Source organism: Cervus elaphus, chromosome 9 (assembly GCF_910594005.1).
Source record: "Cervus elaphus chromosome 9, mCerEla1.1, whole genome shotgun sequence".
Lineage (NCBI taxonomy): Eukaryota > Metazoa > Chordata > Mammalia > Artiodactyla > Cervidae > Cervus > Cervus elaphus.
Window position 1 is genome coordinate 67,173,747 of NC_057823.1, and position 26,381 is coordinate 67,200,127.

The following is a 26,381-nucleotide window of genomic DNA, read 5'->3' on the forward strand; positions in this document are numbered from 1 at the left end:
CCCTCAGCGGGGCTGAGATAAATGGGCTCTGTTTGACAAGTGCACAAAACCAGAGCAAGTGGTCAGAGAGCACTGTATGGAAAATGGTCACAGGAGCAAATTTTGTGCATTTATACAATGCAACCATTGTTTAGTGACATAAAATTATTAATGTGATAGAGTTCTTCTCTTGAGGTGTTCATTTGTCAATCCTAGAAAGCCCTGTAGGACAAAGTATTAGTGTTAGTTATATCCCCTCCATTTCCTCAGCCTGAAACATCTGTTGTTTTCTCCCTATCCTATTACAGCAGAATCCAGCGCTGAGTGATGGAAGGACCTCTGGGTTAACTCCCAGTATAGGGAGGGGAGAGAAGGAGCTGGAGACAACCTCCCTTAGTTTGAGACCTGTTTCTGGCACTTCCTGGCTGTGTCCACTTGGGTGAGTCACTTAACTTCTCCAAACCTCTGTTTTCTTCTCTGTAAAATGGGATAATAATGCAGTATATTGTGAGGAGTAAATGAAATCATATCTGTGAAATTCTAAGCAATGTGCCACACATACTAAGCTGTCAATGAATGTTAGCTACAGAAAAAATAAATCCCAGCTTTGTTGGAATGTTGCTGCGGTAACTGGGCAAATTGACTTCCTCTCTCTGGAATTCAGATTTTTCAGATGTAAATAAGATGGTTATGATGAAGATTCTTCCTACTTGAATATTCTATGATTTCAAGCTTGCCCTTGTCCTCCATCAGTAGTAATCTTTCCCTTACGAACCCCTTGAAGCCCTGCATTTGGGTCTCTCTTAAAACACATTTCTGGTGTTTGTTTATAATTAATTTTTATCTGTGCCTGCTTGAGAACATGTTTATCTCAATGACCTACCCATAGTAAATGTTCAACAAATGTTTTTTGAGTAGATGTACAAATAGTAAAGGCTTCCCTGGTGGGTCAGTGGTAAAGAATCCGCCTGCCAATGCAGGAGATGTGGGTTCAATCCCTGAATCAGAAAGATCCCCTGGAGAAGGAAATGGCAACCCACTCCAGTATTCTTGTGTGGGAAATCCCATGGACAGAGGAACCTGGTGGGCTGTAATCCATGGGGTTCGCAAAAGAGTCAGACACAACTTAGTGACTAAACAATGAATAGTAATCTTTTTGGTTCTAATGCTTCTCAGAGTGAGCAGTCAGATAGCTTTGTTCTGCCTCTTCAAGCTTTCTATTATGGAACATTTTGAATACATACATAAGAAGAAAGGATAACAAAATGGGCTGCCATGGGCCTGCTACACAGCAATGTTAATTATTCAGTTATTCATTCATGAGTAATCTTATTTGATCTAGTCCTCATATTCCACCTCCTCCCTCCAGGCTGCATACATCACATAAAAGTATTCAAGCTTCAGCATCAGTCCTCCCAATGAATATTCAGGGTTGATTTCCTTTAGGATTGACTGGTTTGATCTCCTTGAACAGTAGTTCTTTAATATCATTGAATATTCATTGTGTTCACATTTCCCTGATTTTCTTGCTCTGTGTGTGTGTGTGTGTGTGTGTGTGTATTTACAATTTATTTGAATCAGGACCCAGTTCAGGTACATGCATTGCTTTTGGTTGATGTGTCTGGTGAGTCTCTTTTGAATTGTCTATTTCTCTTTTCATTTCTGTTATTTTTTCCTTTGTGTATTTTGGGATTCTGTCATTCAGTTCAGTTCAGTTCAGTCGCTCAGTCATGTCTGACTCTCTGCGACCCCATGAACCACAACACACCAGGCCTCCCTGTCCATCACCAACTCCCGGAGTCCACCTAAACCCATTAGGTATACACATTTTTATAATTGTTATATATTCTTCATTAATTTATAAATTTTGTCTCTAGTAACAATTTTTGTCTCAAGGTCTATTTTGTCTGATATTATTATAGCCATTTCAGCTCTCTCTTTTTGCTTGGTATTTTTTTCCCAATACTTATACTTTCAACCTACTTGTGTTTTTGAATCTTATAGACAGTGTATAGTTGGATCATTAAAAAAAGTCCATTTTGCCAAACTCTGTCTTTTAATTGGAGTGTTTAATTCGTTAACATGTAATCACCAAGAAGGTGGAATTTATGCCTGTGACTTTGCTGTTTCCTATACAGCTTATATTTTTTTGTTTTCGGGTTCCTCTATTACTGCCTTCTTTTGTGTTAAATATAGATATTTTCTAGAGGACGATTTTAATTTCCTGATGCGTAGTGGTTTCCTTAAACTTCTGGGACTGCTGCATCTCCCAGGCTTTGCTGAGGCGCTCTGTGTTTGTGTTGGGGCAGATGTTCACTGCTGAACCAGCAGTTCACAACTGCCAGGCGTAGCTTTCCTGAGTGTACAGACTTCACTTTCTGCTTGAATAGAGCCTCGGTGTTAGCCAGAGATGAGAAGTTAGGAGGTTCTCAGGTCTTATAGCATGCTCACAGGTCTGTGTTTATGTATGGTCTTCTAGATCTGTAGAAATGTTTTAAAGCTTTTCCAAGCCAGCTAGGGACTTTTCCTTCCTTATTTTGTCCTTTTAAGCTTTTTGGTTAGCCTGTTTTACCTGCTCTCTGTGAACATGGAAATAAATAAGAGACTGAGAGTCATGGCTAGATTGAAGGAGTATGGATTAGGGGTAGTGTAGGTGGAACATGAGATGGTTCTTAAATCAAACTAAACCTAGTGTTCAAATCCGGGGGAACATGAAAATATAAGCAGTCTGTGATTCACAGAAGTGCTGGGGAATATTTTGGATTTCTCCACTGTGAGGGAATATTGGTTACCTGCTGCTGTGTATCACGTTGCTCTAAAACTTAGAGCAGTGAACATGTATTATCTTGCATTTCTGTGACTTAGGAGTCCAGGCGTAGCTTACCTGGATGCACAGCTTCAGCGTCTCACAGGGTTACAACCAAGGCGTCAGTCATTGTTTGGGTATCATCTGAAGGCTTAACTGAGGAAAGAAAGGCTTCCAAGCTCTTATATGATTGTTGGCAAAATTCCGTTTCCTGGGGACTGCTGGACTGAGAACTGTGTTTCCTCACCGCCTGTTAGCTGAGGTTCTTCCTCATTTCCTTGCCACGTGAGCTTCAACATGGTGGCTCGCTTCATTCAGGCTAGTCTGAGAGAGAGAGTTTTGCTGATAAGACAGAAATGACCATCTTTTGTAACCTTATCATGGAAGTGACATTTAATCACAGAAGTAACATCCCATCATCTTTGCCATGTTCTTTTGATTAGAAGCAAGTCACTACACATGGCCCACCCTCAAAGAGAGGGATAGTTATACAAGAGCAGGAATACTAGGAAGTGGGAATCACTGGGAGCCATCTTGTAAGTCTGCCTACCCCAGAGGGTATGTGTGTGTGTATGTTGAGGCAGTTTTGCCTATTTATTAAAAATATTTTAATAGTAACTGTAGTTAACACTGTATTGTATATTTGAAAGTTGCTAAGAGAGTAGATCTTGAAAGTTCTCATAGTAAGAAAAAATTTTTTTGTTACTGTGTATGGTGATGGACGGTAACTAAACTTTCTTACAGTGTGTACATATCACAAATCATTGTGTTGCACACCTGAAACTCACCTAATGTTATATGTCAATTATATCAATAATAATATAGCCATATGTGTCTAGTAGGGCTTCCCTGGTAGCTCAGCTGGTAAAGAATCTGCCTGCAATGCGGGAGACCTGGGTTTGATCCCTGGGTTGGGAAGATCCACTGGAGGAGGGCATAGCAACCCATTCCAGTATTGTTGCCTGGAGAATTCCCATGGACAGAGGAGCCTGGCGGACTAGCATCCATGGGGTTGCAAATAGTTGGACATAACTGAGCAACTAAGCACACACATGTGTCTAGTAGCTGCCATATTGAACAGCACAGACCAATATCATAGTTCTGTGGTTTTTTAGCTTTATTTTTTTAATATTTATTTTATTATTTATTTATTTGGTCAAGCCTTAGTTGTGGCACATAGGATCTTCATTTTTCAGTGCAGCATGCAGGACCCTTTTTAGTTGCAATATGCGAACTCTTAGTTGCAGCTTTCAAGATCTAGTTCCCTGACCAAAGGTCAAACCATGGCCCCCCTGCATTGGGAGCATGGAGTCTTAGCCACTGGACCACCAGGGAAGTCCCAGTTCAGTGGTTTTTTAACTTCAGCGAAACTTCAGGATCACTGAGGATCAAGACCTGGAAGGCTTAATATAATAACACATTGCTAGGCCTCATTCCCAGAGTTTTTGATTCATAGGTCTGGATGGATCCTGGAAGAGTTAAAAATTTTTATTGAATACCATGGTGTGTTATGCACTATTCTAGGCACTGGGGATACAGCAATGGGGAGGGGGGGAAAGAAAGGGAAAAAATGCCTGCCCCTAACAGACCTTTCATTTTCATCTTCTCTGGATGACAAGGACAGAGAGACCTCAGCCAATATCAAAGTTATGATTAGCTCTAAGATATTGGTTGTTCTCTTCTGTAACTGGAAACATACCTGATCTAATGTAAGATAAAAGCATATCATTCTATTTCTGAGACATGTGTCTATGAGTATTTCTTTTCCCATAGAGGACTGGATATTTGGGTGTTTCTTTGTTACTGTTCTTTTTTTTTTTTTGCTGAGACCCTTGAGAATTCAGGAAGGACAAAGAGAGAGAGAGAGAAGGAGAGAGCGAGCGAGAGCGCATAAGCGAGCTCACCCTAAAGCTTGTGTGAGGGCAAAGCAGAAAATACTATATGAAACATGTGAGTGATTTTTACCAGTGAGTGGATGGGGAGACAGAGTTTCAAAGAGTTTTCCCCAAATTTATCATAAAGCTTTACTCTATGGGGCTTTAAGGCAGACATTTTCTATTGTTCTTTAGAGAAGCTTTGAAACCTAAACTCTGATACCAGTTCCCAATTCCCTCAATACAGCTCAGATTTCTGTTTTTAAACATTTCTAGCTATGATGATGAGATATGGATTTGTCAGTACATTTGTCTCAGAGCTCTGTGAGTTTGCTGGGTTGGGTGGCGGCTGAAGCCTTCTGGGGTTAAAACTCCTGTCTTAGGATCAGGAAAATTGTCCTAAGAAGTCTGCAGCTGGGCTAGAAGATAATTCAGGCTTGGGGGTGGAGGTGGGGAGGTGAGGAATCAAAGTTGCCGCTAGATCAGGCTGACTACTGGCAAATTTTGAAGACATACTGGTGGCTCTGTCCTTTTCTGCTCACTGTTTGTTCATCCTCTCAAACTCAAGTAAAGCTAGTGGCTGACAGCATGGACTTTGGAAAGTGATGGTTCTCCCCATTTGCTAGTTATGTGAACCAGGATTAGTTATGTGAACCAACCTTATCTTCTGGAACCTCAGTTTTGTCATTTGTATATTGGAGACAGTCATCTCCAGCTACTAGAGTTCTTTAAAATAACATGCAATGTGGTTGGCACAGTGCCTGTGCTCAATAAATGGTATCTGTTTTGAGGTAAGGCAGATGTGAGAACCCCAACTTTCCAGATGCAGAAGCTAACAAGGGGTATCTCTTACCCTGTTTCCCCATCCTCTCTTGCTGGAATGTCCCCTGCCTCTTAGTTCTTGTATTCTTCCCTCTGCAGGCTTGAAGCCTCAGCCAGCCTTTAAGTGCTTTGCTTGCCCACCCTGAGCTGAGGTGCGGGGAGGGGCTGTTGGCAGGGACTAGTCACGTCTGTGTCCCTGCTCTCCTGGGCCTGGCAGGGAGCAGCCGGGCATGGAGCTGCAAGGGAGCCTGAGTGGGGCTCCTGAGGAGGTGTCCAGTGGGTAAGTGCTGACCTGCTGGGAGGAAGCGTTTAGAGCGATTCTCTGGCATTTGCCTAAGAGCATTCATGTGCAATCCAGGGAGGGCACATTTTCTAAAAGGCAGGTGGAAATGGATCCCTGCTGTGCTCAAGAGGCCACGTTTGGAAGGCTTTTGTCCAATTAAAGTATTACCAAGCTTGCTTCCTCTTCAAGAGTATTTTTGAAGAGGGAGGAGTTGATTTTCATCTCCTTATAGGATAGAGATGGAGCAGAGAGGCCAGCACCTAACAAGGAACAAGAGGTGCCTAGGTCTGTGCTGACATAGGTGGCCTGAATTCTGGGGGTGTGTGTGTGTGTTTGAGTGTACATGTGAATGTAAATGAGTTTGTGAGCATGTGTCTTTCTCCAGTGTCTGCTTATGTTCTGTCACTGTCTATCTTTTCTCTTAGCAGCCATGAAGATTCAGACCACTCAGGTGTGAATCCTCTGTGTCCTTGAGCCACGGGGATGATAATAGTTCCTGCCTCCTAGGGCTGTTGTCAGAGAAGATGCATATAAAGCACTTAACAGGGTGCCTAGCACATAGTAGATGTTGGATAAACTGTGTATGTTTCTCTATAACTTTTCTTTCTGTGAGCGCATTTCTCTATATCGTGGTAGGTATAGGGTCTATCCTAGGTGTTCTGGGTTGCGAGTTAACAGAACCGATTGCTCCATGGGATCAAGAATGGGTCTGTACTGTTCACCACCATTTCTCCAGCACCAAGGACAACACCTGGCTTAGCTCAGGCGTTCAACAAATGGCTGAGGACTGAATAAATGAGTGATTCCCATTGGAGCTAATTTAAGTAGAAAAGGGAAAATAATGATGAGGACATAAAATGTCACATGGAACATGAGGGTGGGTAAAGAAGCCTCTGGGCAGCCATCAGGGAGAGACATAAGCTGGGGTCTGGAATGCCATGGGGATGTATTTGTCTTCTCTCTCTACCTACCTATGCATAGTTACTTTGCTCTTTTTTTTTTTTTTTTCCCCTCTATAGAGTAGTTTTTCCTGCTCCTCAGGCCATCTGGTGAATTCTGCCCACCTCATACTTATCAGTATAGCCAATTTCAGATAATGATTAAATGTCTCTGAATCCCAATTTCAAATTCCCAGGAGGGAATCTGGCTAATTTTGGGTCAGGGGTCTTCATTTCTGGTCTAATCAGAAATGGTAGAGAGTACGGTCACATGGCTTCTCTCTTCTCTCATGGATCAGGGGGAGCTTTCCAGAGAAGGGAATTGTATTTAGTTCAGTGTCTGCCTAGCCCTGTTGAGCCTGTGGAAGAAGAAGCCAATCCACAGAAGGGATAAGATAGAATTGGGAGCATAGTCTTTATCTTCTTAGCATGGGTGGGAGGAAATGTGTTTGTAGAATTTATAGGACTAATGGATTCCCTGTTCTTATCTAGTTGGGTTTTATTGGAGTGGTATTTGGGGGGACTTTGGGGAAATTTCCTAGGCACTAATCAGGTCACATTTTCCATTCTAATGGGATAATGAATGCTAAGAAATGTTGGGCCCTTATTCTAGAGTAAGGTATACCAAAGACACTACACTCTTTGCTGTGAGATATCTGTGAGCTGCAGTCCATAGGGTCACAAAGAATTGGACATGACTGAGTGGCTGAGCATGCACACATGCACACAGTAAATGGTGCAGTGGGGGTCAGACCAGACGATTATATACCAGTAACCAAGCCTTGGCTATACCGTTTGCACATGGCGCATTAGCCTCTTCTTTTTTCTCCATATATTTTCCTTTTCCCCATCCTGGATTGCTCCCTACTCTGCAATAGACCGCTTTATCTCAGGGGAAGTTGGGGCAGAGCTTCCGGGTTTTTGTGTTCCCATCTGCTGACTTCTGGAGTATTGGAGCACAGAGGGGTTTACCACTCCCCACAGCCCTACAAGACTAGACAGAGATCCCCTGTGGCATGGAGGGGACTGTTGAGGTGGAGGTGTTGAGAGCAGTGAACTCTGTGATCTGGGAGAGAGACTTCCTACGTCCCTCCCGTCCCCTCCCCCAAGTGGAGCCCCAGGAGGCGAGTAGCAAGAGAAAAAGATGATATGCCCAGTCTTGGACGGAGGCAGGAATGACCTGACTGTGCAGTCTCTGACTCAGAAGCAAGGGAGAGTTGCTGGGCCAGAAAGAGCCCAGAGAAGGCTCAGAGGCACCTTACAATAGCCCGTGCAGACCTAAACCCCCGCTCCCAGCACGCTGGCTCCCAGAGACCCCTCCCGCCTTGAACTTCCTCCTGGTCCTGGTGTATGTGTGTGTAAACTCTGTATTGGGAGTGGGCGTGGGAGCAGAGCCAGTGGTACTGTATTGACTAAAAATAAATCCCTGCTGTCTTGGCAGAATAAGAGCTCAAAATAGAAGTTTAGCTGAGTTAGAAAGAATAAAAATGTATGGGACTTTCCAGGTGGTGCTAGTGATAAAGAACCCGCCTGCCAGTGAAGGAGGGGTAAGAGACGTGGGTTTGATCCCTGGGTTGGGACAATCTCCTGGAGGAGGGATGGCAACCCACTCCAGTATAATTGCCTGGATAATCCCCCTTGGACAAAGGAGCCTGGAGGGCCACAGTCCATAGGGTCACAAAGAGTCAGACAAGACTGAAGCGACTTAGCACACACATGTTTCTTATGCAAGTGAGTATGTGAACTGGGAAGCAGCCTCTGTAACATATTCAACTTGTTTTCTCTTCACAGCAACTTGTTGTTGGGTGGTTGTTGTTGTGTTGTTGGGTTATAAGGGGGGATCCAGAAGACCCCCTTTTCTCACTAGTCATTTCGTAGTATTTAGCTGTGAAGTCCACCACATTCACCCTCCTGCAAAACAATGTATTTCTGTTTTGACATCTGAAATTCACCTATTTGCCACTAGGTGGGGTTAAAAATTGCAGGATGCTTGGGGTCTTGTTGGGAAATACTGGAGACTGAAGGACAAGCAAATTAAAGTGATAAGAAATGCCCGAATATTATCTATAGTGAAACAGATCACCAGCCCAGGTGGGATGCATGAGACAAGTGCTTGGGCCTGGTGCACTGGGAAGACCCAGAGGAATTGGGTGGAGAGGGAGGTGGGAGGGGGGATTGGGATGGGGAATACATGTAACTCCATGGCTGATTCATGTCAATGTATGACAAAACCCACTGTAACATTGTGAAGTAATTAGCCTCCAACTAATAAAAATAAATGAAAAAAAATAAAGAACAAACAAACAAAATAAATAAAGTGATAAGAAATGAAGTGTAAGTCCTGCTTGGTGCTGAGAGACAGTTCTCCCTTCTTCCCCTCTCAGAACATTTAATACTTTATTTTGCTCAACTGGGTTTTCAAAATTACAAAAGTAAGGTTACTTTGCAAAGTTTTGAAGGTTTATCAATTTAAACCATCCCCCTTCCACTGCTCAGAGATATTATTCCCTGGTCACAGTTTGGGCTGTATCCTTGCTGATGTTTTCCCTTTGGCTTAGAATAGATATACATTTAGTTGTTCACATATGCCTACATGGCATTTCTCAGGTGGCACAGTGGTAAAGAATCCACCTGCCAATGCAGGAGATGCAAGAGACTCTGGTTCAATCCCTCCAAGGTCCCCTGGAGTAGGAAATGGCAACCTACTCCAGTATTCTTACCTGGTAAATCCTACAGACAAAGGAGCCTGGTGGGCTACAGTCCATGGGTTGGCAAAGAGTTGGGCCCTACTGAGAGAATGAGCGATGTGCTTTTAGAGGCATACTCACATATACATAGATAGGTATAACACATGCACTGTTTCCCAACTTGCTGTTTCCTCCACTTAGCTTGTTTTATAAACATTTCCCCAGGTTGGTACAAATAAGTCTATTGCATATGTTTATTGACTATTAGTATTCAATGGTATGAATGTACCATAACTTTAAAAGCTATACTCCTTTGGATGGGTATTTAAGTTTTCCTTCCTTCTTTCCTCCCTCCTTTGCTCCCTCCTTCCTCCTTTTTCTGTCCCTCTCCCCCTTCATATCTATACCCTTTTCCCCTCTCTTTAGTATCTGATGTTTTAGTTTAACTTGTTTCATTTTACTTCTGCATCTGCTGAGCCCTAAGTTATGCACATTTAAAATTTTGATAGCTTCTGTCAATTTGCTCTTCATAGAAGTTGTCCTATTTTAAACTCCAACAGGGTTACGAAGAGCGCTATTTCTAAATGCTGCATTGTACTTGCTTGTTTAATAACCACAATATTCTGCCAGCCCGTGAGACCTCCTGAGAGCAGGAATTTGACTGCCTGGTCCTTGACTGAATCCTTAGAACTTAGCAGAGCTCCTGGCCCACTGTGGGTGCTCAGTGATTATCTGCTGAGTGAAAGAAAAAATGTAGAATGAATACCTGCCAAGGGCTTGTTCTTAAATGGGTGCCTGGGAGCATTTTAAAACAAGGACTTTAAACTGACAAGAAAAATATTTGGGCTCAGAGGCCCATGGATTTCCTAAGTTCACTTGGGGCAGCGAAGTTAAAAAAAAAATCTATGTTGTTTTAGTTCAAAACTTTAGTTGCTTTTGGCTTGGAGAACAACCACCTTTGGCTTCTCCAGGTATGCTCAAGTTGCATCATATATTTGTGCAGAAGTGTATACATGGGCCTCCTCTGCGGGGTTGGCCATCCCTTCCTTCCTGTGGATTCCCAGGTAGTTCCCCAAATCTGTGACTTGGATCACTTATTCTACTGAGTATGAGGCACACTGCCAACACATGGCCTGGTCCCTGGGGCTGAGAGGCAGTGGGTGCGGCTAGTTTGTGGCACGGAGGGGCTGGTTTGGGTCTCACTGTTCTGCTCTGTGACTTTGGGCAAGTAACTTTGCCTCTCTGGGCCTCCGTGCCCTCATCTCCAGAGTGGGAGTCATCATTTCTGCAGTGCCTGCCTCTCAGCTAATTGTGGGGCCCAGACTGTGTCATAAATTATGACATCCTACACGAATGTGAAATATTAGTTGCCGGGTAGCTGACTGGCTTCTTGAGAAGATACAACAAAAACAGGTGAGAAGGTCAGTGGGAAAGACAAGAGCTGTCTTTGGTTAGAGAAGAGCAATGCTTGAGGGGCTGCTGGGGAGGCATTTGACAAGATGCAGAGTATGGGAGGGGTCCCTGAGAGGATGCGAGGGTGGGTAGACCTTGAGAAGTGAAGCTGCTCCAGGGCAGAGAGGAACACAGCCAAGGCTTCCAGGGACAAGAAAGGCTTTGCTGTCTCTCCCGCCACCAGGCAGAGACCTGTCTCTCTGGGGCTGCTTTTGTTTGATTGGTGTGCCTTTAACCTTTGCTCTGCCCCAGGCTGTGGTTAACTTGGGGCCACAGGCAGAGGGGAGAAGGTCACAACAAATATAGTCGGAGTCATTTTAAGTACCTAAAGTCATAAATCCTCATGCATCTTGAGCCTGCCCAGGCTTCCCCAAACCTGGAAATTCAATTTCGTGCAGCACACAGAGTTTGCCAAGCTTGCGAAATCACTGGGAGAACAACTTGATGTATTGCTCTGGGGAAAAAAATCGCCGTGTCCCTTTCTTCATTCAAATTATCACCTTTTCATACTGAGCTGACAGGTGACTGATCACCTGAGAATATATCCTGGCTTCAAGTGATTTGATATCTCTACCAATTCTGTTTCCCCATCTTTATTTTCATGCTTTAAAAAGTCAAGAGAAGACATTATTATTATTATTGCTATAGAATCAGTACCTGATTCATAACCCCTTAGCCCCACTGCCTGGCATATGGTAGGCATTAATAAATGATGAGTGAATAAATGACTAGATTTGGTTGATGTCTGCAGAGTGCCCTTTTTCCTTCCCAGAGGGTCAGGGAAGCTTTTGCTTTGTTTTGTGTTTTGTGTGTGTGTGTGTGTGTGTGTGTGTGTGTGTGTGTGTGCAGGCAAAACTATGTGCATTGGTCAGATAACCCCTCTGCTGGAGAACTTGCCTTGGTTGCTGGGAGTGCTGGTAACCTGAGCTGCCTTATCTGAGGCCTTCCTTGGGTGATCCACATCCAGTGACAGATTCATGCCTGACCTCCTCAGTTCAACTGGGGACAATTCTGAAGGGTCAGTTCATCTCTGGGTCTTGCCCTTTGGGGCTCGCTCTCATGGGGCTGCCTCACAGCTCAACTTTTTTCCCTCTTTCTTCCCTTCCCTTCCCCTGATGTTGACTTCAAGAACACTCCTCTACAAGCCTCCTGCAGGCTAAACTCCATCCTGGAGGCTGCCTCCCAAGGAGCCCAACATTCAGTGTTTTGTTCTGTTTTTAAATAGATTCTGTTCTGACCTTCTGCCTCTTTGGCAATAAAAATCAGCTAACATTTATCGAATGCTTACATGATCTAGGCATGCCTGCCTTGCCTCATTCCATCCTCATGACAACCCTCAGAGTTAGGCCACGTTAGAATCTGTGTGTTCCTGGTGGGCAAGCGAGGCTGGGAATTCAGTGACCCATTCAAGGTCACAGCCAGTTAGTGTGGAAGTACTTTTAACTAGTTTGCTATCCTTTTAGTGCTCTTGCTGGTAATTTTAGATAAAGATGAAGGATAGTATTTTGATGAGTCCAGAAGGTTTTGTGAAACTCAAGTGCTTCTTGTCAAAGGGGTTCTGAGGTGGAGTAGATGGGAAGTATTTCATGTCAAGAGCCCTCTCTGCAGTTCACCAAGTATATCAATGTCTTAAAAACTCTGAGAAGTCCCACCCATGGGGAAACCTATTAATGTCTCCCACATTATCTAACCACAAAGAAGACATGTCATGACCCTACAAAACCCCTGATGTTCTACATTGGAAAAGACTACAGGAAACACTGGCCTAGACTTTAAGGGCTTATTTAATTTTTGGAGGATTGGTAAACATATATTGGGTTACAACTTCTGGTCTGACCAATCATTATGCTATTAAACAAGTTGTTTCAAAGTTGTAAATGAGAATAAACTTCTATCTTATGAAAGTCATGTGGTAGTCAAATGAGGTACAGAACTTTGAAATCATTAATAGCTGCACAGATGCTAGGAGTTATTAAGTATTAATATTTTCAGATTCAGAAACCTTAGGGGGCTGATGTGTCAAAAGCCATCCTTCACATAAAATCCAGCTTTGGGAAGATTTCTGATGGGAGTCAAATCTACTTATGTGTGTTAAGGGCTATTTCTAAAAACCATAATTAGAACTTATATGATTAATGCATTAGAGTAAGCTCATTATTAAAATGGGAAACATTTATTTATCAAATAATTTTGAACATGCATGTGTGCCTGTGCAACTGTCCCTGGGAATATAAATGAATGCAGTTTATGGACCTATCTTTAAAGAAGTCACTGTTTACAGGACAGAGGGCAGACATGCCATACATTTTCATTTTTTCTGGCCATGCCCATTGCAGACCTTGTTAATCAATCATTGCACTCTTAACCACTGAGCCCAGATGGAACCTTGGAGTCCTCACTCTAGGCAACCACTACTAATTGATCAGGGTTGGCACATGAGTTGAAACTTATTTCTATAGAAACATGATCCACAGAATCTAGACATGCAAACATAAAAAGCATGCACCAAGGGAGAATGTGACAAGTACCAAAAGAATTGTAAAATTATAGCATACAATATATATCATAGGCTTGGGTAGTCAGGGAGGGCTTCCTGGAAGAGGCAGGACTTAAACATGGTCATGGAGGATGGGAGGGACTTGGATGGTGGTCATGGTGGGGAAGATATCACAGGACACCTGCAAGGTGAAGGAAATCCCAAATACACAAGAGGCAGTCTGAATCTAAAATCTTTGCTGATGGTCTAATTGCTGAGCATAGATCCTGGTATTCCCTTATCTTAGATTTTAGAAGACGGATACCTTTCAGAATCACTTTGACCTTCTGATTGGCTGCCAGCATCCAAATTGTGATTTCAGTCTGTTGCCTAGTCAGGGGCAGAGAACTTAAATTCCAGGTGCACATAAATTACTTCTAGTTATTGCAATGACAAAAGGCCTCTTCGAAGGTGACTTGCTCACTCCCTGTTTTATAGCCTCATACATCAAAGAGGAAGATGGAATGAAGTCAGTTACTATGAGGAGATCCAGACTGCAGGAAGAACGGGTGGCAACTGTCTGCGAAATTGAGCACTTTCTGTCAAAACTTAATTAAATTAGCCTTGATTCTATAAATAATAGAGCAGGGTTTCCCTACTCTACCATCCAACCCTCCCACCCCCATGCCTTCTCCTTATACCTTTTGGAAAAAACTGAGCTTTGAGTGTGTTGTACTAGGAGACAGTTTGTAAAAATTAGGCAATGAATAGTAAAATGTAGCCTTCGCATTAATTTACAGAGCTAAATATGCTTTGGGTTAGAGGGAGCAGTGACTTACAAGATGCACAAGATACTCTGGGATGTAAAGAGGAGAGATAACTGGATGGGAGGCTGAATGTGGGTTCTTGCCCCTCAGTGCCTCTAGGTATCCAGCTTTGGGATGCTGGGCAAGTCTCTGTCCTTTTGGGCCCTCCATTTCCCCACCTGGGTCATTTAAGGCTTGGTATCAGCCAAGTTTATTTCTCACTCATGCCACACGTCCACTCTGCATCAGGTGAGGCTTGTCTCTACGTCCCCCTGCTGTGGAACTTGGGTTGATGGAGCAGCCACCATTCCTATTGCTACAGATGTTGTGACCGAGGCACAGAGTACTCTGGAGGGTCTTTTACTGGCAATCAACTGGCCTAGAAGTGGCATGTGTCATGTCTTTTCCCTGCTCATTGGATGGAAATAGTTCTATCGACCACACAAGCACAGGGGCCAGAAAGTGCAATCTGACCTTGTGCCTGGAACTTTGCGAATAGCATTAATAGACATCCCAGGCCTCTTCAAGTGCTGAAGTTTCATAATTTTTTAGTTCCCATTGGACTCTGACTTTTCATTTCTACATTTCACTGTGGTTAGGACTCCTGCCAACTTGCCTTCACCTACCACATACTGATTGATAATTCTTTAATTTCCTGATGGATGGGTCTACTATACCTTTATGGTTCTACCAGCTGTGATTCTGGGAAGCTGCTCTGTGATTTCAGTTTCCCATATGTGCAATAGGGATAATAATGGTATCCACCTAATAAGGTTATTGTAATAAGATTGAGTTAGTATATAGAACAGTGCCTGGCATGTACTGAGTGTTCAAAAATGTTAGACATTACTGAGGAAGACAAGATAGTATAGAGACCATGAATGCCAGCTCTAGAGCCAGCCAGTATAGAGGCCATGGGTGTTGTCTGTAGAGTTAGACTGCCTGGCTTTGAATCTCTGCTCCATTGCATGTAAGCTGTGGGACCGGGGACAGGACAGTTTTCTTACTTGAGAGTGGGGATAATGTCTACCTATGGAAAGGTGGTTAAGATTAAATGAGCTAATATACATAAAGCACTCAGATTAGTGCCATTGAATCAGTGCTCAGAAATATCAGTCCCTATTGTTGGGGATGTAACGTTTGATACTATTAAGTCTAGTGTGGGCTTAGTGTGGTTTTAGGAACCATTTCCCTCATTGTTTCCTTGGTGCTCTTCTTTTCTGATTTTGCTCCTGCCTTGATTGTGTTTTGCTTTTTCAAAGAAGGCTTCCTGGCTTTTAAAGTTTGAGGTTCCCCAGGCTTCCATTCGGGGCAACAGACTCTATGCACTCTCCCCATGAGCTGGATTCTTGTGTGGCCTCCACGCTTAGGCAGATAAGCGGTGAGTCATGAGCCTTAGCTGTGAAGTGGGATAGCAGGGCCTTTCCTACCTAACTCTTCTGAACCCTTACCTCAGAGAAAGGACAAAAATAATGCTTACTGCATTGGGTTAGTTTGAAGATTGAATGGGTTCACTATGTAAATCACTAGCATAGCATATGACACATGATAGGTGCTCAGAAAACAGTAGCACCTACTAATCTTATCAAAAGAGTGATGATGTTGATGATATCTGTCACTCAGATACCTCTGCCTTAGTTTAGGCATTTATTTCCTCCTGTCCAGATGACTGCAGCAGCCTCCTAACTGTCTCTATGTTCTTGCTGACTTTCACTGACTCATTTCTATCAGAATGTTCTTTCTAAAACACAGCTCTGCTTATATGGTTCTACTGTTTAGGACCCTCAGATGTCTTCACATTGCCTAAAGGATAAAGGCCAAACTTAGTTTCAAGTGTCCCCCCAGCATTGACTTATAGGGGTGCTCAATAAATACCTGTTGAGCACTAAGTTGCTTTTTCCCCTGTAACCCACCGTGGCCACGGGCTGGCTCATTAGCACAGGAGCACGTCCAGCTCTCCAGTAAGGGTCTGAGCAGGACTGGACACTCCACACCTCCAGGGGGCACTTTTCATTTATATTCTATGCGAGCAGCACTTCTGGAACACAGTGATGTTCCCTGGATTGGGACAGTGCCATGGCCTGGAAGCGGCCTGGATTCTTGTGTGGCCTCCACGCTCAGGCAGATAAGCGGTAAGTCATGAGCCTTGGATGTAAAGTGGGACAGCAAGGCCTTTCCTACCTTCCTATACAGTTGTTGGAGCCTTCTGAATTTGGAAGGTCTTATAAACTGGGAAGTGCTATCTCCCAGAAATTGCCCTGCTCTTATTGTCATTGATACTGACTGTGAACAGTAAAGACTAGAAAGAACCTAATCGCCTGCAGTCAATTTCTAAGATAAAAGCCCCATTATGAGCAGTGACTGTGTGATAAGCTCAAGGATATTATTTATTTATAATTTAACTACCTTGTTTTTCTTACTTCAATGGCAGTGCTCATAATAGCATAAAATAATAGTCTAGCCAAAAAGAGAAAATAAAAACACCTATAATCTCACCCACACAGAAGCAAGCATTATTAATTCCTTGATATATTTTCTTCTAGAATATTTCCCAGACATATACAGTGTACATACCATTTGATAACCTGCTCCCCCCACCCCATTTAATGTACCACAAACCTCTTTTCACATTAATGAGCACACCTTCACAGTATGATTATTAATGGATACATAGTAGTCTGGCGTGAGGGCATACTTTAATTTATTTAAACAACACTTGTGCTGCCATTTAGGTTAATTCTTCCTTTTCCCTGTTTCAAACAGGCTGCAAGGGACATCCTTGTAGCTAAATCTGTGTGCATATCCATGCTTATTTCCTCAGGTTAAATCACAGAAGTGGAATTACAGGGTCAAAGAGTAGGCATATTTTTTTTTAAAGGCTTTTGCAAAGAACTGTCAATTGCCTCTAGTAAGATGGTATGCTCAATTGGATTTTGAAGGTCATTTCTGTCTAATAGTGGAGCGTGCAAAATAAATAAACTTTGAACTTTCAAATGGAATTAGTCTCTGCTGGGCTGTAATATGGGTTTAGTCAGAAATGTGGGGAATGGAGCTCAGTGATGGAGTAGTAGAAAAGCCATATTAGTAGGCTTTAGGCTACTTTCTTCTCTTTGGAACTTCTTAAATCTAAAAATTGGGATATAATTTTTATAGAATGTACTCTTATGTTAACTGATTTTGATGGAGACAACCATTAATAGAGCTCACACCTGGTTTTCCTCTCCTTCCAGGCATATGAAAGATGATATTCTCCAATTTTTTTTTGCAGTAGGTGGGCTGGTAACTTGGTCTAGACAATGTGCTGTGAGCAGAATGATATGGGTCCCTTGTGGAGTGAAGGACTTAATTGTCAGTATGAGATACCCCCCACTTTGCCTCTCCCCCATGAAATCTCTTCTGCATGTTGACCAAGGGGCCCTGTGTTACAGATGGTACACTGCAAGATGGTGAAGTCTCTGAGTTTCTTCTGAGGACAGTTGCCTTGAACAATCAGCTGTACTGCGATGGACTTTGTGTGAGCAAGACTTAGACCTGTGCTAAGTCACTAAGATTTGGTGGTTATTTTTTAAAACTGAAAAGTGAAAGTGAAAGTCACTCAGTTGTGTCCAACTCTTTGGGACCCCATGGACTATACAGTCCATGGACTTCTCTGGGCCAGAATACTGGAGTGGGTAGTCTTTCCCTTCTCCAGGGAATCTTCCCAACTCAGGGATCAAACCCAGGTCTCCCTCATTGCAGGTGAATTCTTTACCAGCGGAGCCACAAGGGAAGCCCAAGAATACTGGAGTGGGGAACCTATCCCTTCTCCAGTGGATCTTCCTGACCCAGGAATCAAACTGGGGTCTCCTGCATTGCAGGTGGATTCTTTACCAACTGAACTATCAGGGAAACTGAAGCATAATCCTAACTAACACAGTGACATAATTTGATTCCAGAGCTAAGCTATTAGTCACTTCACAAATCCTTCTTAGAGTGACTAATCTGTGCTGGGCACTGTGGAGGATAGAAGAAAATATAAATTTAATTTCTGCAAGGCATATACAACTTATGGTTCATTTCTATTGCTTCTTGAATAGCATGTGTGTATATTGTATATTATTGCTCTACCTAGGTAGACAGGTAATGCATACTCTTTAAAGGGACTTTGTCATAACACACTTGTTCCCATATAAATATGGGATGTTCTACCACAATGCATCCTTTTGTTTTTTGTAAAATCCTACGTGGTTCTGATGGGATATCCAACAATAGATCCCACTTCCCTGGCCACCAGAAAAGGCATGTAATTTCCTTGGAGTTTTTTGAATTGAAGATGGAGATAAAGGAGTTGACCATATTGTCCCATGTGTCATAGGCTGTAGGAACCGATCTCCGAAATAATGTCCCCAAGGAGATTAGGAGGATAGATCATAGACTGAAGCCAAGATGAAATCCAGGGTTGAACATGGACGGACTCTAATGCTGTTTGAACTCTGGGATCCTGGATGGTCTGGGGCTAGCGCCACCTATGTGCCTCCAGGTGCTCCAGCCAATACATCCTGCCTATATGGATGTCCCTCCTCCACTCATCAGTACTAACCTCACTCTCAATCTTATCTGTTTCTTTATTGTATTGACATTGGCCACCTGATGCAAAGAACTGAGCCAACTCGTTGGAAAAGACCCTGATGCTGGGAAACGTTGAAGGCAAAAGGAGAAAGGGGAGGCAGAGGGACGAGATGGTGGGATAGCATCACTGACTCAATGTATGTGAATTCGAGCAAACTCCAGGAGATAGTGGAAGACAGAGAAGCCTGGTGTGCTGCAGTCCAAGGGGTCACAAAGAGTCAGATATGACTTAGGGACTGAGTAGCAACAACAGTAATTGTAGAACCTTTGCTTAGAGGTATTGAGTTTGGGAGGTGAGAAATTGTGATAATAAGAACCTTGAAAGAATGAATTAAAAATTTTTTTATTGGAGTATACTTGATTTACAATGTTGTGTTGGCTTCAGGTGTATAGCAGAGTGATTTTATTATATAATACATATACATATATTCATTCTTTTTTAGATTCATTTCTCATATAGTTTATCACAGAATATTGAGTAGAGTTTCCTGTGCTATATAGTAGGTTCTTAAAAATATGGACCACTTTATAAATTTGCATGTGGGCAGGGGCCCATGCTCATCTTCTCTGTATCCTTCTAATATTAGTATATGTTCTGCTGAAGTGAGCACTAAATGAATTGTTTTCATCTGGATAAAGCCCCCATTTTTCCTGCTGTACTATCCCATGTCATCCATGTTTTTTATTTTTTTGCTTTCCATCCTTTTGAATGTCAGGCCAACTTGGAGAAACCCACGAGTGTTCCTGGTGGACTGGCCTCAGGGTGGGGGCACGCAGCTGCTGAGTGGGTTTCCAGGCTGCCGGGGTGGATGAACGCGGCTGTCTGCACTCTCCACTGGAGCGTGAAGCCAAAGGGAGGCCTTGGGAGGCAGCCACTCACTCAGACCCAGGCAGCCCGGGGGCTGAGGCTGCTGGCAGGGTTGTCATTATGCTAATGGCGTCTGTGGAGCCAGAACCAGTGACCCCTTGGGGGAAGCAAGAACTCTTGAAGGACCATTTGAAGTCTTTGTGCTATCAGTTTGAAGGCGTGTGACGCCTGTACTTGGCACCTCCTAATTGATTTTATTTTATGCTCGCATAGAGAGCAGTGGTCCAAACAAAAGAGGCCTTGCAGCCCTAACAGAAATCTAAGGAGAGGCAGTGCATTAGAGGTGGCCGTTGAGTGCAGAGGTTCAGATTCTGGACTCTGGAGACACACTGCCTGAATTCACATCTCAGTCTTTGGCTTCGTTGGCTGTGTGAGTTTAGCCAGGTGATTTCACCTGTCTGCTTCCCTTTCCTCATCTCTAAAGCAAGAGGGATAGTAGTGCCACCTGTAGAGGTTCATTTGAAGTATAAAATAGGTTAGTACATATAAAACAGTTCACACTCAACACGTAAAATGCTCCGTAAATGGTAGGGAGAAAGTTTTGGAGACTGTTTGCATGGAAAACAGAGCAGTCCTGAGTGAGTCTTGATTAACTGCTTAGCAGCCAGATGCCCTTGGGTAAGTCATACATTCTTTCTGCTCTTGAATGAAATGTCATCACCCGAGAAAGCCCCTGAAGTGATGTCCGGTATATCAGAGGTGGTTAGTAAATGGCACTTTCTTTTCCTTTGGGCCTCAGTTTTCCCCTCTGTAAAGTGAAGGTGCTGGAGGTCTTTTCTGTCTTTCATTGCTTAAGAACTGGAGTCTAACACTGGGGTCCTGATTAAAAAGTACTCTCTTGTGAGGTGAACCAAAGCTTCAGGATGAGTAGGGCTCCCTCAGCGTTTAGTATCGTCACCCAACAGACGACCACGGAAGTCCATAATTGGGTCTTAAACCCGGGTTTGCTGACTCCCAGTCCAGGGCTCTTTCTCCAGGAGACTGGGTTAAACCTCAGGGTAGCTGGATACTGATATCAGTTCTACCAGAAATGGGGCCTTGTAAGTTGGGGACAACTTGTTAGTCTCTCCAAGCTTTCCTCATCTGTGAAGTGAGGGCTTTTCACGAGATTGCCTTGAAAGTCCTTTTCAGCTCTGAGGTTCTAGAAGCCTCTCTCTGCCCATCAGACTTGCCTCTGCTGTCCTCCAAAGAGCAAAGTTGGACTTGACAAAGTCTTCGTCAGGGCCCCATGGACTTGACGCTTCCTTGAAGACAATGTGTGAACACTGCTTCTATTCCTGGGTAGAGAAGTTGGCTATAGAAGCCAGCTCTTTGGGTGCCCTAATTCCACTTTAGGAAGAATGAACATATTGTTTTAATTAATCATATGAAAGCAAAATTAGCATGATTGTGTGAAAGGTGTTGTAAATCATCCCGATCCACATCATTGAGCAAAGAGCATTTAGTTATTCCGGAGTTGTTAAAGATTTTATCTACCCAAGTGAAAATTCAATTAGTACTAGCTTCAGCTTCTATAAAACTAAGGATTTTCCACTGTGGGAAAGTACTCTTTGTGTGTGTGAATACCACCTTATGCCACTTTGATAAATTACTGTAATTAACTGTATCCTACACAAGCTAAACAAAATTTACTGAACTGTTGTTGTATAAAAGGGATATCTTCTCTTCTCTTGTTGGGGAGATTACTCTAATCTGTACATGATATTGCCTCAAATATCATGCCTTTTATGCTGAGCTTTGAAAACACCGGCAGCATTCTAGCTGGCACCAGTAAAACACAGTTGGTTTCCATCACACTCCGCCTTTCCCCTTCGGGTGTAGAGACATCAGCTATGGGTTTCACTATGATTCAATTAAATGTGCTATGTTTAATTAGCTAGCTGGAGAAACACTGCAAGCAGAACCAACTTAGAACATCCTGATAGCTTAGCCAAAGGGCTGAGTTATTTTGGGACGGGCAAAGGAGGATGGAAGAGGCAAGGAGAAGAGGGCAGGGGGCCTTGCTCACAGCTCTCTGGCACAAACTCTCTGCTTTGGCCATGTGTCAATCCTTTTCTTGTGTGTCTGGCTCTGTCCTGCCCCTCTCCTTCCCTCCCACCCAAATCTTACCTGTACTTCAAGGCCAAACCCTTCCTCCTTTCGGGGACCTTCCAGAGAGATTCGTAGGTTATGTTTTGCTTTGTTGGGCATGCCAAGTTCTCTCCCCTGATTTATCATCTCATCTCTTTAGGGGTTCTTTGACCATTTCTCCTTCTCCCTCCATGGGGTTCTAGTTCTCAGTGAGGGAACGCAGTAGAAATTGGCAAGATTCCTGATGGAATGATCCAGCTTCTTGCTGAACTTCATTATACTAACTGTCCAATTCTCAGCTCTTTGGGGGTAAAGCTCTTAGAACTAGGTCACTCAGAACCAGCTTGTTTTGTGTGGAGTGGTCATTTTTAGAGGATTTCTCAAGTTGTTTTTAGCGGCACTACTGCCACCATTCTTGGCTATCACTGAGTACATGCTCTGTGCCAAGTCTGTTGCAAAGAACTTTGTATGTGTTCTCTTATTTGTCCATACTGGGACTCTATGAGATGGGTGTTGCTATCCCCAGTTTATAAAAATGGAGGCTCAGAGAGGTAGATCAGCTTGTTAAAGGTCACATAGAAAGGGTTAGAACCAATCTTTGAAGCCATGTGTTTTCACTACAGGCTGTGTCTTAGCTACTGTGCAAAACTGCTTCCCATGCTAATAACTATGAAAATATTTAAGTGTTTCAGTTATTTACTTGCTCACCTTCTGGCTTTGCTGTGTTGTAAGGTGCTGCCCTGGCCAGGTGAGAAAGTCTTACCAGTTAGTGCCTGGGAACTCTGTGTGACCCAGAGGATTGACATTAAGGCGTATTATACATGTAAGTGTCATCTGTCATCTGTGTTGCAAGGGAGGAAAGCTTGGGAATACTTGAACTGTCCTGTTGGTCTTTATGATCAGGCACTTCGTGTGCCTTGGTAGTTTAGCCTTCGTATCACTGTAACCATTCCAATATGGTGACAAGATTCCATCTCACATGGCCTGAGTAAAGAAAATTCATGGTGAGGTTTTCTTCCCCAGAGGCATTAGTCTATGCCACAGATATCCCTACTTTTAAGGTAAGAATGAGGAGGCTAAGCTCACCAAATGCCCGAGTGTATTCTGTAATATGTGTCTGATAGCCGAGGACCTATCAAGAGGAGTGTTGAGGGTTGAGTGAGGCTTTGGAGGTACAGTGGCCTTAAAAACAGAGAAAGGTAAGTTGTGGATAGAAGAGATCTTTACTGATGTAGTAACTGTTGGTGTCATTCTTGGCCAGGGAACTGATATTCCCTCTCTTAATCAGTAGCCACACCCTGACTTTCCCCTGCTCTCTGGGGCATCACCTCCTTGTAGGTATGCGGGGTGCAGCCCCACTCCTGATGCTTAACTCCACAGGTGAGTTTATAGGGGCTCAGAAAGTTGTGCCACATCCCTCTCCCCACTTCACCACGGCCCGGTTGACTCTAGAAATGTATAAAAAAGAAGTTCATTCCACATACACCTGTGAGCAAATATTTGCCTCCCATCTGCGGACCATCCAACAGTGTGCCTAGTTTTGTGATCTAAAACAAATTGTAGTTGCTGAACAAACAGCGCTACATAATCTTCTCAGTGATGATTTTGAATGGCTCTAGAGTTTTGTTAAGTATATTGTGAGACAACAGAAAATATATACATAGGTCTTTGTCCCCCATTCCTGATGCAGAACTTCTGAAACCCTTCTAACTTCTTAAGTGCTAAGAGCAGTAGGAGTATCTTTTGTCCCAGGGTCGGGATGATCCCCTGGAGGAGGGTATGGCAACCCACTCCAGTATTCTTGCCTGAAGAATCCCATGGACAGAGAAACCTGGCTGACTACAGTCCATATGGTCACAAAGAGTCAGACACAACTGAGCAACTAACACTTTCCCTTACCTGACTCAGGATTCCTAAATCCCTTGGCATTTTCATGGTGTTAGGAGTGTCTTTTGCTCTAATAAGGCAACTCTGAGTGGACTCCTAGATGGCTCATGGATGGGGGCTGGTCACCAGAAAGACCAAGCCCAGGATTAGAATTTTTAGCCACACCCACCACCTCTCTAATAATTGATCATGCCTATGTGAGGCAGCCTTCACAAACTTCCAATAGTATGGAATTCAGAGACTTTCCAGGTGGGTGAATGCATCTACATACTTTGAGGGTGATGCATGCCACATCCATGGGAACAGAAGCACCTATGCTAGAAATTCCTGTAGACCTCTCCCTGTGTATATCTTCATCCGGCTGTTCATCTGTATCATTTATCATGTCCTTTTTACTTAATAAGCTGGTAAATGTGAGTGAGTGTTTCCCTCAGTTCTGAGATCTGCTTTAGCAAATAATTGAATCCAAAGGGGAAGAGGTCATGAGAATCTGATTTGTAGCCAGGTTGGACAGAAGTTGTGGGTAGCCTGGGGACCTGCTTCTTGCCCTTGGCATCTGAAGTAGGGGTAGTCTCACGGCGCTGAGCCGTTAACCTGTGGGATCTGACGCCATCTTCAGGAAGACAGTGTCTGACTCGTGTTCAACTGTAGGGTCATCCAGCTGGTGTCATGGACGATGGCTTGGTGGGGAAAACTCCACACATCTGGTCTCACAAGTGTTGTGAGAGTAAAGGAGAGACTCAGGAGAAAGACTAGGTTCTTTCTAACTCATGCACATACCTGGAGTTCCTTAGCCTCAGCCTTCCTGTGTTGTTTTCAGTTGTCCACTGTTAGAAATAAATCTGTTCTTGTGCTCGACAAATATTTATTGAACCACTTGAGTAGTGGGGTTTGTGAGGGAGGCATGGTCCTTTGATTTGGTGAAACAGACAGGCAAGTGACTAGGGTGAATGAAATGTTGTTCAATTGCTAAGTCGTGTCCCATGGACTGTAGCACGCCAGGCTCCTCTGTCCTCCACTATCTCCCAGAGTTAGCTCCAATTCATATCTAACCATCTCATCTTATGCCTCCCCAATCTCCTTTTGCCTTGTCTTTCCCAGCATCAGGGTCTTTACCAATGAATCAGCTTAGCTCTTCACGTCAGGTGGCCAATGCCAATGCTATGGAGAAATAAGACAGTGATGAGAGTGAGCTTAATAGTGAGTGAGTGGGGAAGGGGCATCCACTGTAGGCAGGTTTGAGAAAAAAAGAAAAGTTTCTCTTCGAAAGCAAGGTTTCAACTGAGAACTAAGGGGAAAGAAGTATCCGCAAAAGGTAAATGTTGTGTGTGTGTGGGGGGATATTCCTGGAGGAGAGAGGTCCCAGGGCAGGAAAGGAGTTGTGTGTTTAAGGAACTAATACATAACTAGCTGGAGAAGGGAGAGTCAGGAACCAAGATTTACAGGGCTTTCAGGTGATGATAAGAAATCTGTATCATTAGATTCTAATAAAACAATTCACATTAGAATAATGCTTGTAAGCCCTCACAGTGTGTTGCTATCCCTGTGTTATGATGCAAACCCCATTAGTGTTATCTTCAATTTATAGATGAGGCAACCAGAGAGGTTAAATCACATCGCTGAAATTCCACCATAAATCAGCATCTGAGCAGCGAGTGGAGGCAAAATCTACAACACACCTTAGCTCTCTTTGCCATTTTGCTGTGCATTTCTCCAAATGAAACTTTGGATGCTTTATTGGTCTCTGTCCAGAGGTTTATACTTACTATGCAGTATCCTTTCATAGTCAACTGGCTGTGTTAAGGAGATTGCAAGGGGGTTGGGGAGAGAAGAGGGTTGAGTAAACCCAGCTTCATTAAAACTACAGGAATTATTACCTGGTAGTTCTTTCAAATGGCCAACAGGGCAGTATCAAGCTGGAAACTCAATAGGGTTTCTAATTTGTCAACAGAACACAGCACAGCCCTGAGAGGCAGCCCTGAGGGAGGAGGATTTTAAATGGAAAGAAAGAACTCTGCAGAACTGAAGGACAAGAGGAGGTTGTTCAGTCTGTTTGCAGCAGAACAAAATGAACTTAGGGCTTTGTTTCAGGAATGCCAGGGAATTATAGACTTTCAGGGTGGAAAAGGATTTTCAAGTTTACTCTGTCTCCCCTCGCCCTGTGATGGCTGAATCACCACCACATGACCACCAAATCTCGGTCCCAACAGCTCCAGGGTCAGACAATCACTGTCTCTGGAGGCAGCTCATTCCAACAGCCATTCACTTGATCAACAAATATTAATTAAGCACCAAGTAGCAACTGAATACCTGACAGGCAGTGAGCTGAGTGCTGGATGCCGTGAGATGACTGAAATTGACTAGATCCTGCCCTGGCAGCACCTACAGCAAAGTAGGGGTTATAGACACAAAAGAATTAAATGCATGGGTATGTTAGGTAGTTAGAATAGGACACAGGAATCCAAAATGGTGGTGGCTAAAAGACAAGGAAGGGAAAAGCCCGCGAAAATAGAACAAAGGAAGGTCCAAGGACTGGAGTGAGGACCTCAGGTAGAACAAACAGCACTCCTGTCTAGCCCAGTTTATATAGGGCGGGCCCAGGGGGAGGAAAACACATGAAAAGAGGAGCCAAAGGGCTGAGGCTCACTCTTCTCTTTGCGTCTTTGGGGCGGCATGCTCTCACACCTGGAGAAGGCCATGGCACCCCACTCCAGTACTCTTGCCTGGAAAATCCCATGGACGGAGGAGCCTGGTAAGCTGCAGTCGATGGGGTCGCTAAGAGTCGGACACGACTGAACGACTTCACTTTTACTTTTCACTTTCAT

General features: G+C 43.6%; 1 long non-coding RNA gene and 1 other non-coding gene across 2 annotated transcripts in view; one reads left to right on the forward strand and one right to left on the reverse strand.

Annotated features, from left to right (window-relative positions):
• The first annotated feature begins 357 nt into the window (after positions 1–357).
• LOC122700471 overlaps positions 358–26,381 on the forward strand; it is a 94,661-nt gene continuing 68,637 nt past the window's right edge. The window contains exon 1 of the long non-coding RNA XR_006342779.1: positions 358–418. This is a non-coding gene — a long non-coding RNA (uncharacterized LOC122700471). The remainder of the gene's footprint in view (positions 419–26,381) is intronic.
• On the reverse strand, positions 19,242–19,342 carry LOC122701135. The gene has a single exon (XR_006342982.1). It is a non-coding gene; the product is annotated as a U6 spliceosomal RNA (small nuclear RNA).